Below are 12,572 nucleotides of genomic sequence, written 5' to 3' on the forward strand. Positions count from 1 at the left end.
ATTTATTTATTTGAAATCTTTTATATACCGCCTATACAATGGTAGTGGGTCTAGGGGGTTTACAAAATAAAACATTAATAATTAAAAAACATAAATCAAACAAGTCAAACAAGCATTAAAACAAATTCAGGTCAAAAACAAACATACAAAGTTTAGTAACCTATAGACCTCATAGAGAGGGGATTGGAAGGCGTCAAGTTACTTGCAACTTCCCAAATGCGACAGAGCATAAGTATCATCCACAAATAGACAAACTTTACTTTCTATCCCATACGCAATGTTGCTCACACAGATATTGAACAGAAACAGTTCCAACGCCAATCTTTGTGGCACCTCACTTAACACTGTCCTCTCTTCAGAGTAGGTTTCATTTACAATTAAATGCTCTTTTCTATCTGTCAACCAGTTTGTAATCCATGCCACCACCTTGGCGCACACTCTCAAGCTTCTCACTTTATTCACAAGCCTTCTATGTGGGACTGTATCAAAAACTTTCCTGAAAGTTGAAAACTCTTCCTCAATCCAATTCTTTAGTCATCCAATCAAAAGATTTGTCTGACAGGTCCTTCCCCTGGTGATTCCATGCTGCCTCAGATCCAGCAGCCCTCCTGATAGTAGATAGTTCACTATCCATTCCTTGAGTGGAGTCTCCATTAATTTCCCCCCACCGAGGAGATGCTAACTTGCCTGTGGTGGCCAACCTCCACTGTTGCCACTCTTGTGAAGCAGAACCATCACCACTCTTCTCCAATCACATGGCACCATTCCCGTTTCCAGGGATCTATTGAACAGGTCATTCAGTAGACCTGCCAGCACATTTCTGAACTCCTTCAGTAGCATGGGATGATTCTAATCAAGTCCCATGGCCTTATCCACTTTCAGTTTTCCTAGCTCTTCCCATACATTCTCTTCTGTAAACAGTTTCATCTACCCTATCCCCATCTACGGTCTTATCAACCAGCAACGTTCCTTCTCCAGGGTCTTCTTTAATGAACACTGACTTGAAGTATTTGTTTAATATTTCTGCCATTTCTTCATCTTTCTATTATTTCTAATATAGAAATAATAATATTTCTAATATTTCTGCCATTTCTTCATCTTTCTATTATTTCTAATATAGAAATAATAATATTTCTAATATTTCTGCCATTTCTTCATCTTTATATTGTTAACTATTTCTCTATTCTCTGCCATATACTCACATAATGTTATTCCCCTTATTATTGCCACCCCCTAAGTTTCATCGCTTCCCCTGCCTTCTCCCTGTTTTCTTCCTCATTCTGTGGCTCCCCCCATCCCTGTTCCATGTAATTTTCTCTCTCAGTTCATTGTAAACCGATATGATGTACCCATGAATGTTGGTATAAAAAAAGTTGTTAAATAAATAAATAAATCAATAAATCTCTACACAGTGCTCCTCATCACCGTTCAATTTCACTATACGACTTCGGGTCTCGCTACTTTCTCTAATATATCAGAAAAATGTTTTGTCACCTTGCTTTACCTCTTTGGCAATTCTTTCTTCCATTTGACCTTTTCCTTTCCTAATTTGTTTCTTCATCTCCGTCAGTTTTAACAGATATTCTTCCTTGTGTTCCTTTTTATGGGATTGCTTATACCTCTTAAATACTGTCTTTTTGCCTTCATTTATTCAGCCATCTCATTTGAGAATCAGATTGATTTCTTTTTCCTCGTACTCTTGTTTACTTTCCTAACATATAGATCTGTTGTCTTTGTAATAGATCCTTTTAATCTGGCCCACTGTTGTTACACCTCACCCATTTTCTCTCAATCTTCCAGTTCTGCCTCCAGGTATGTCCCCATTTTGACAAAATCTGTATTTGTGAAATTCAAAACTCGAGTCTTTGTGTGACTTCTCTGGATCCTGTTCATGATATTAAACCATACCGTCTGATGATCACTGGTGCTTAGGTGAGCCCCTACCCAAACAACAAAGACATTATCCCCACTAGTGAGCACTAGATTGAGTATCATATCCTCCAGCATGGGTTCCATTACCATTTGTTTCAGCAGAGTCCCTTGAACAGCATTGGCTATCTCTCTATCTTTTGTAGATTCCACAGAAAGGATGCTTCATTCCACATCTGGCAGATTAAAATCTCCAACGAGCAATACTTCTCCCTTCTTTCTCACCTTTTGTATGTCCTCGATCAGATCTCTGTCCAGTTCTTTCATTTGAGTTGGAGGCCTGTAGATCACACCAGTAAAAATGGAAGCACCATCTTCTTTTGTAATGCTTCTTCTTTACCCCACATCCCTTGTAATTCAGTTGCTTGGATATTGTTTTTGATATAAAGAACTACTCCTCCCCCTTTTCTGTCCTCTCTGTCCTTCCCTAACTTGTAGCCTGGGATGGCCGTATCCTAATCATGAGAATCAGTGAACTATTTCTCCATAACAGCAATAATGTCCAATTCTGCCTCCACTATTCAGGCCCTCAGATCTGGAATTTTATTGCTCAGACTATGAGCATTTGTGGTCATAGCTTTCCAGCTACTCTTCCTAGTCACCATTTCTGTTTTTTTGAACTGATTGATTTTGTTACTTTCTCTTCTCACTTCCTGTATTGCTTGAGGGTGACATGCCAATTTCACTGTCTACCTCCTGCCACCCCCACTTCCTAGTTTAAATGTCTGATAATGTATAATCTGAATTTTTCACTTAGTTTCTGTTATGAATCTGCTGGGCTGTGATGCTGGATGGGAGGAGCAGTCAGATAGGAGGAGCAATCTGATATATCTCTGATATTAGTTAGACTGCAGAGTAGCAATCTGTTCTGGATTTGCTAGGGAGTTAGCAATCTGATAGAAATCTGATATAGTTGTGGGTGGATCCCTGGGCCAATGGCAGATGACTACGCCCTCGGGAGGATACCCCAAGAGGGACCACCGGCTAGGCTAGAGTATGGAGACAGACACACATTAGTTCTTTTATTAAACAGGTAATTAGAAACCAGCAGAGGTGGCAGTAGTGAGCTGATATGCCCAGCAGGGCTGTAGTCCCTCAGGTACTGGAACAATGATCCCAGGATGGCTGAGCTGTTGAGAAACTGTAGAAAGTGAGTAGGCAGAGTAGGCAGAGTCTCAAGTAAGCTCAGGAGCTGGAAAGGATTAGGCCCTCGAGGAGCGAGTACCTGGTTCCGGGGAAAGCTCTGAGAGAGCGATGGTAACTCACAATTGTTTGTAGCAGTGATAGCTTTCAGGCAGTAGAGAATCTTCAGAGTGTCCAGGAACATGGGCCCTCGAGGAGCGAGAACCGGTTCCTATCTGTAATCTGAAAATAAAGAAAGAGCGAGGCCCCCGAGGAGTAGGTACCTCTGGAAAGTCCGAGGAGGCAGAGTAGCTTGGATAGCCGAAGCGAGTATGAATCTGTATGCTTACCCTTATCCATATCTGTATCCTTGCTAACTCAGTTTGTTAGCGTTTTCAAAGACCTTTAAATATTGGAAGCAGATGATGTCATCTCAGGGGAACACCCCTGAGGTTCACGCCCTTGCTGGTACAAGAGTTGGGACGTGCACACGTGCGCCCTAGGTATCAGGACAAGATAGCGGAGTTGCAGCGTCGAGCCAGTCCGGGGACACCGGAAGGAGACGGCATGGAGATGCCGCGGTAGCCAGCCATCAATCAGACCCAGAGGGAGTCGCCACAGAGGTAAAGAGGGCGGAGTGAGGACGTCGAGCAGCGATGGTCACAACAGTTTCCTCTTGCCTGCCTCAGACAAATGTCTTTGTTATTCAATGCAGAAAAGGTATTATGTAAGAATATCTGTGGGGAGAGTGAGTGTCTCTTTATCACAGACCTTATTCTTCCAGAGCACACAGTAATTTATTCCTGGGTTTCTGAATCCTGGATTTCTGACTTCATTGTGGGGAGTGGGTGTATCCAGGATGTTGTCCAGTTGGGGAACTTGGATGTTGTATAGTAATATGTCTTGTTCTACTAGAGCCGACTGCAAAACATTTATTCTTGGGATTCTGAACCTTCTGTGGTAGCTAGAAAGATATTATGTTTCCATTAAGATAGGGGAGGTTTTTTGAAACCCTTCCTTCACTATTGATGGCCACAAATGAAGGTCGATGTAAAGCGATATGTTGACTCCTGCCCCACATGTGCCATGAATAAGAGCACCTGAGCCTGACCTTGAAGGCTATTACAGTCGAGGCCAGCCCCCATGGAGCCCTGGACCCATTTGGTAACTGACTTTGTCATTGTCCATTCCCTCTCAAGTGGCCACATCACTGGATGGGTAATGGTGGATCATTATTCGAAGATGGCTCATTTTATTCTGCTCCCTAGTCTCCCATCTGTGCCTGAATTGGCTAATCTGTTTTTCCAGCACATTTTTCATCTACATGGACTCCTTAGACTCCTTGGACCAAGGGGTACAATTTACAGCCTGCTTCTGGAAAAGCCTTTGCAAGAAATTTGAGATCTTGGATTTCACCTTGTTAATCATACCCTGGAGGCCTTTTTGAAATCTTATGTAAACCAGCATCATGACAACTGGGCATTTCTTCTCTCATGGGTTGAGTTTTGATATAATAACCAAGTGGGAAGCTTGACTGGATCCTAGTCTTTCTACTTTGTCTTTGGGTGCCACCCTCACATATCTCTGTTGATCTTCACCTCAATTGCCTACCAGTAACTAACTTCAGGGGACAAGAGGTACAAGATCTGTGGCAAAAGATGCATCATCTCCTTGAGCATGCAGAAGAACATTTCGAAAGGCAAACCGACAAGAAATGGCACCCAGCACCACAACTCAAATAAAGAGAGTTGGTATGGCTCAGTATGAAAAACTTGCACCTCAATTTGCTCACAGATTTGTGAGATTGTTTCCTATCCTTCAACAGGTGGGACCAGTAGCTTACATATTGAGACATCCACCTACATTCAGAGTCCATGAGGACTTTCATGCATCTCTATTAAAGCTTGCGATTTTGTCTTGGCCCTCAAGACCACCGCTTAAACCTACTGAAGTGATGATTAAGGATGACACTCAATATGAGGTTGAATACATTCTGTATTCCATGAAAATCAGGAACAAGATCCAGTACATTATTGCTTAGAAGGGCTTTGGGCATGAAGAAAATTCATGGGAGCATGCCTCGAATCTCCAGGCACTTCAATTGTTAAAGATGCTTTCCTCATAAGCCCAAACCTAGAAGCCTGTGGAGGGAGCTTCGGGGGTGGGGGGAGGAGGTGTAGTGTTACCTTTGACCAGATGCAAGGTAGGCCCATGACTAGCTACTCTCTCTGACTCACCCCAATGCCTTCTATACCCTACCCGATGTAGCAGGAATACTACCATGATCCAGTGGGCCCCAGCATCTGACACAGTTCCAATGCCGCCTGCACGCCACCATCATCCTGCTTTTCCCTGGGATCTCCATAGGTGTCCGTGCATGTTGTGCATCTGTACTTAAAAGGTCAGTGGTAGGAATAGCCCCTTGGTGCCTAGTGATGACATCAGTAGGCTCTCACTATTTAAGCATGCCCCGGACTATCTAATGCCCATTCAACAATGGGTCTTCTGCCTTGTGCACAGCATGCTGCTTCTGCATTCCTGAATTCCTGTATTCCTGTTTTCTCTCATCCAGCCTTGTCTTATCCAGCATGTCTCATCCAGCCGGTCTCATCCAGCCTTGCCTTGCTCAGCCTGTCTCATCCAACCTTGCCTATCTTGCTAGTCTTGTCCACTGTCTTTTTGCCGGACCTTGGCCTTGTTCTCCTGGTATTGACCTTGGCCTTGGATCTGACCATGTTTGCCTGCCACCTGGAGCTAACCATAGTTTTGAACCTGACTATGTTTACCTTCTGCCTGGACCTGATCATAACTTTGGACCTGACCATGTTTGCCTGCTGCCTGGACCTGACTTTTGCCTTGTACCTGACTATGCTTGCTTGCCGCCCACCTTAACTCCTGGCCTGCCCCCAATATCTCCAGTCTGCTGCATGTCCTAACTCCGGCATGTCCTTGGAGTCTTGTTCTCTCTCCATTGCCTTAGGGACCCATCTAAGCCCTTCTGGCTGTCAGACCCAAAGGCTCAACCTGTGAGGGAGGCATCTGGTATAGGTGAAGCTCCAATCTGTCCCACTTCAAGTGTGTTCACCCGCTGTTGGTGCCACCTTCTTTGTTCATGTAGAGCACAGCTACCTGGTTGATGGATTGAATCATAATGCTCTTCCCCTGGAGAAAGCAAGTGAAAGTTATCAGAGCATACATGATCACTCTCAGTTCTAGGACATTGATTTGAAATTATTTTTCTGTGAATAACCAATTCCTTTGGTTTCAAAAGGGGCCTGATTGGGCTCCCTTATCCTTTGTGGAGGCATTTGAAGCCAAGGTTTCTTGCTAAGAAGGTAGCCAGAGAGGATCTTCTTCCTGAGGAATGAAGGGGTCTAGGTATCAGTGAAATTCCTGTTTCGTTTCTTCCGAAATATGTACCTTTGTTGAGTGCTGATGTCAATTTTACTATGAAAACCTCTGAATGTGTCTGTAACAACACTCCCTAACCCCAACCCATCTCCAAAAAACTCACGCTGATTCAAAGTGCCACTCTACAGTAGTACTTATATAGAGCATCAGACTGACCCTAAACAAAAGTGTTCTCTCTCTCGCAAAATATGTGGTTACGTGTTTCAGTCTTGGCCCATGACCCTTTTTCACCCCTTATTCTGAATGCACGCCCTTCCCAGTTTCTTAAAATTTACGTTGCTTGTACGTGGCCCACATATGCACATATGTGGCCATTTTTGTGCAAGCAACGTATTTAAAATCTACCTCATTAATTCCAAGCGCTTTCCCCAAGTTGTCCAGAAATCTGGCATAGGACAGATCTTCTGGTGGAGATGAGTGTTCTAGAAGTGAGAGAGAGGATTCCCATTGGCCCCACTTTAGAGTCTATAGGTTAGAGAATGCTAATCCAGGACCCCAATGACGAAGCAGATGACTGTGGTGTATATATTCTGATCTGCTAGCACCACTGTAACTGAATGCAGTAGGCCTGAGTCAATTAGCTGGGTTCTGATGAAGTATCTACTAGGGATGTGCAGACAAAAGGTTTTCGTTGATAAGTTGAAGTTGAGGGTCGATTTCGTTCAATATGGACATATGGAGAATTCCATAAGTTGAGGGTCTGTCCATACGTTCACCAGTTCCCTAAATAAAAATTTAATCCCCTCACCCTCCTTAATCCCCTCCCAAGACTTACCAAAACTCCCTGGTGGTCCAGCGGGGAGTTAGGAAGCCATCCCTGCACTCGTCTGCGATTTCCTCATGGCGCCGATAGCCTGTGTCACAGAGGCTGCCGTGCCATTGGTCAGCCCCTGTCACATGGTCACCGGCGCCATCTTGTACTCCTACCACGTGACAGGTAGGTCATGTGGCAGGAGGTCGCTCCGGGACCCCCGTTGGACCCAACCGGAACTTTTGGCCAGCTTGGGGGGGCCTCCTGACCCCCCCAAGCTGGCCAAAATTTCCGGTTGGGTCCAACGGGGGTGCGGGAGCGGAGGCGCAGAGGAGCACGTGACGTCCGCGTCACTCCGACGTGACGCCGATGTCATGTGTTCCTCGCAAAGGAATACAGGGATGGCTTCCTGACTCCCCGCTGGACCACCAGGGAGTTTTGGTAAGTCTTGGGGGGGGGGGGTCAGGAGGGTGGGGGGTTTGTGTTTATTTAGGTTCAACGTATTCAACATAGCTATGTTGAATACGTTGGAACTCGCGATGCGTTTCTGCTGAAACCTTTTTTTCTCTTTTAAAAATATGTTGCATTTTACATATGCATTCAAAACGAATGCACACCCCTAGTATCTACATGAATTAGAGATACTATGACTCCTTCTCAAGGGAGAAGATGTGATAGTATGGAAAGGGGAGGTTGGAAAAAACCTTCCTTTTCCATAGCCACCATAGAGGTAAAGAAATCTTTCACCAACTGCACTATTTGGTTGATGGGCTGAGGTACCTTTTGTACTAGCATTGCTGATGAGACATCCTCTTCTGATACCAGTATAGTCCTGCACATGTTCTGGGCTATTTAAAGTTTGAACTGGAGCAAATGGTATCTGCATAGCCATTGTTCTATTAATTTTGTTGGTGTAAGGGTGCCAGAAATCAGTGGGGAGTAAAAATGTAATATATGCTCCTCTGCTCCTGTTAAAATCCTGTGAAAGCTAATCGAAAGCTGTCTTGGAAGCATTGACATATGACTCAATGGTAGAGCAATATGCCCTGATGGTATAGGTGTTGAGGATCAGCTCAGTGAGCAGGAAATTGCCCTGAATAATGTCCATCAGGAGTTAAAACAGTTAACGGAGGAAGCAGAAGAGCACCAAGAATGGATTGAGGACCTGGAAAACAGGTCCCAACGAGGGAACCTGCAGTTTCGGGGAATCCCAGAGGGGGAACCCTATACAGACTGTGAGAAGGTGGTGAAGGACATTTGTGCATTCATCATGAGTCCTCAGAGTGAGGAGGAAGTGGAGCAAAAAATATTTTAGACAGGGCACACAGATCACTAGCCAGACCGAGACATTGTGGTCTGTTTTCATCATTATGCTCTTAAAGAAAAGATCATGCGGCAAGCGAGGCAGCTTAAAGATCTGCAGTAGTATGGAATTAAAGAGGAGGTATTTCAAGATCTTTCTCCCATTATAATCCGAAAGAGGCATGCTTTCCGCGAGATTCTTCAGGCCTTGCAAGCTGGTAATCATCACTACAAGTGGCTGTTCCCATTTGGTCTTCAGTTCACAATCAACAGGGTCACGTCCCGGGTTAAGTACATTGAAGAATCCACGTGAATTCTCCAGGCCACAGGCCTGGTGAAATCTACAGGTTGTACAGAGAGAACTGCAGGTATGGCACCTTTCCAGGAGAGATCCCGACGATGGCAATGAATGCAACATGGGGGAAAATATCTTCGGAGGCATTCGGGAGGTTCTGCTGCCCTTAGAGAAGCTGCTATGTGAGGAGTATCCTGGACTTGGTGGTCAAGATCTTTAAAAGATGTCTCCAAATGGTGTCACTATGATTGATGTTTTCCTAATTATTAACTATTCCATATTTTATTTTCTGAGACATCATTTTTTTTTCTGTAGTAAGATATTGTCTTGCATATTTTTGATGAAATAAATAAAAATAAAATTTTTAAAAAAATGTCTTAACTCAGTGAAGCAAGAGTTTAATATTACTAACTTTAAGACTATAAGATGTTTCAGCCTATAGGCTATGTGAGTCGGTGTCTTACTATGTGAAATGATTAATATTTAGTGGGTGGTTTAAACCAAGATTTCTTGAGGGTGAAATTTGTTGGTGCAAGTATGGAGGGGAGCAGCACATGGTTTCATGGACAATTGGATTGTGATGTATGACATCAGTCCTCCAAGTGGGAGATGGTGTGTATTGGGAGGGGAAAAGGGGAGAAGGGGGTGGTGGTTCAGGGGGGGGGGTTTGATAGGGTCAAAGAGGGGGAGATTTCAATGGGAGACATTGAGGAGCTATTTTTGTTACCCTCAATGTGCGCAGGGGTGGGGAGCATTTCAGAGTCTCACATGTTGCGGCAGGCTGGGTAGGATGATGGTATATCTGGGCTCGAGCTGATAAAGGAGAGACGTGTGGGGCATGTTTGGGTTAATGTTATCATGATGGAGGAGTTAAAATTAATGTCCTGGAATGTTAAGGGGCTGAATGCTTTTCACAAGAGGAAATGTTTATTACAAGATGCCATTAATGCTAAAGTAGATATACTGCTTTGTCAAGAAACACATTCGAAGAAAAACATATGAGAGGCTATTTGCTTCCCATCATTTCCCTATGCAATTCTTTGCTGCAGCAACAGTCCATAATTAGTACTGTGGGGTGGGTGTTCTTTTCTCTAAAAATGTGACAGTAGATGTGCTCTCTGTGTTGAGGGATTTGGAGGGCAGGTATATTATAGTTAAATTTAGGATGGGTACGTGGTTTACATTCTGGTGAATGTAAATGTACCCAATGTGGGACAGGGGGAATTTTTGGAAGGGCTCTCCATTTAGCTAACATTCTTGTTACCTGTTTAAGCAGTGTGGCAGGCCACTTGATACACCTGGACCAAACAGGGTTTGTGCCTGGTAGGCTGGCAGCCAATAATGTGCGAAGAGTGATAGATTTTATACGGGAGGCTCAAGAAGCCAAAATACCTCTAGCTTTGCTTATGGTAGATGCCGAAAAGGATTTCGACCTGGTCCACTGGGATTATTTCAGTGCTGAGCAAGTTGGGACTCGAGGGTAATTTCCTTCTTTGGATTCTGAAACTTTATAGTAATCCGAGCACCTATAACAAGGTTAATAGGGGTTTCTCAAAAACATTTCTGATCAAGCGGGGCACAAGACAGGGATGTCCTCTTTCCCCACTTCTTTTTGCCCTCTATTTGGAACCTTTGGTGACCGACATTCGAGTGCCCAGGGAAGTTCAGGATGTTAGGGTAAGAGGCCAGGAGTACAAACTTACAATGTTTGCAGATGATATTCCTTTTACCATCACTTATCCCGATAGCTCCTTGTCATCCTTAGTAGCTGAATTGACAAGATTCAGTAAGGTCTCGGGATATCAGCTGAATGATGATAAGTCTGAACTCTTGAATATTACCCTACCAGAGGAGCAGCTTGGGGAGATTAAAAAGAGGTTTCCCTTCAAAATCGTATCTGCTAAATCGTATCTGCTAAATTGTCTCCAGAGTCATCAACTGGACGTCATTAACGTTCTGCACAGACAACCACTTATATGCCAGATTGGAAAAATGCTCCTTCCACCAGGAGTCTGTCCCCTTTTAAGGCTGTGTGGTATCCAGCAAAGGGTTCCAGAAGGATCCGCAAAAAACCAAGAGCTTTCAGGACTGGCCACAACCCACTGGCCTTAAGGCTTTGTGAAGATTCCTAGGGTTCACTAACTACTACATTCATTCACCATTATTCTACATTGACCGCGCCTCTTACAGCTATGACTCAAAAGGGAGCCAATCCCTCTCAATGGTCTCCAGAAGACGTGACCGCCTTTCAGGAACTTAGTCATTTCTTCAAGAGCCGTGCTTATATCACCCAGATCCTCGATGACCCTTCCTTGTAGAGGTGGATGTTTCCAATGTTGGGGTTGGTGCTGTCCTCAGCCAACATAATGACAACCACACCTTACACCCCTGCTCGTTTTTTTCTCGACGCTTCTCCCCTGATGAGTGAAACTATGGGATTGGAGATCAAGAGTTATTGGCGATTAAATTAGCATTCAAGGAATGGCATCCATGGCTCAAGGGTGCAAACATCAAATCACGGTTTACACCGACCAAAAACCCTCGAATACTTATGTCATGCGCAATGCCTGAACCATAGGCAGGCCCGCTGGTCTCTATTTTTTAATCGCTTCGACTTCCTCTTGTGATACCATCCCGTGGACAAGAATACCCGTGCTGACGCACTCTCCTGTTCCTTTTCCATGGAAGATGTACCTGATACTCCACATCACATCAATGACCCTACAAGAGTATTCCTCTCTGCTACCCACACGATTCTGGCTGGGAAGATGGTGTTTCCCCAAACACTTAGAAAAACGATTCTCAGATGGGCGCATGACTCTGCTCGCAGGTCATCCTGGACAAACCAGAACACTTGCCACTCTACAAAGGTTTTACTGGTGGCCCACCATGAATAAAGATGTCCAGACCTATGTAGAGTTATGTCCTACATGTGCTCGACAAAAACCACCAGTTGGTTGTCCCTGGGGACTTCTTCAGCCATTCCCCGCACCTAGCAAACTGTGGACGCATATAGCCACGGATTTCATTGTTGACTTACCCGTATCCAATGGCAACAATACCATCTGGGTCACTGTGGACCGCTTTTCAAAGATGGCTCATTTCGTGGCACTACCCGGATTACTGTCAGCTCTTGAATTAGTGAAGCTTTTCATCTGCCATGTCTTCTTCCTTCATGGCCTGCCAAGACAAATCCTCTCTGACCGAGGGTCCAATATACAGCAAAATTCTGGAGATCCCTATGCAACAAATTTGACATTTCCCTGGATCTCACATCAGCTTACCATCCACAGGCTAATGGACAGACTGAGAGGATGAACCATATAGTTTATTTATTTATTTATTTAACACTTTTCTATACCGACCTTCATGGTTAAAAGACCATATCAGATCGGTTTAGATCGAACTGGGGGACTGAACCAAAGACAATAGTATAAAACAGGAAAAAAACAAAGTTACATTCAACAAGGAAAATAAAACTTGGAGGCATAGACTGCTGGAAGAGAAAAGGCCTAGGAACGCAGAAAACAAGTATAAACGGTGAGTCAGGGGAGGATCTTATTGGAAACTTCAAGGTTAGTTAAAACAGTTTCTCCGGGCATACGTTAATTCCAGACAGAGCACTGGTCCGAATTGTTTCCCTGGACCGAATTTGTGTTAAATTCACACCAGTCTGCTTCAACCGGATCGTCACCTTTTCAAATCGTCTACGGACGTCAACCTTTACCTCCTCTCCCAGTGCCTTAGTCGGTATCGTCTCCC

Source organism: Rhinatrema bivittatum, chromosome 6, assembly GCF_901001135.1.
Source record: "Rhinatrema bivittatum chromosome 6, aRhiBiv1.1, whole genome shotgun sequence".
Taxonomy (NCBI): Eukaryota; Metazoa; Chordata; class Amphibia; order Gymnophiona; family Rhinatrematidae; genus Rhinatrema; species Rhinatrema bivittatum.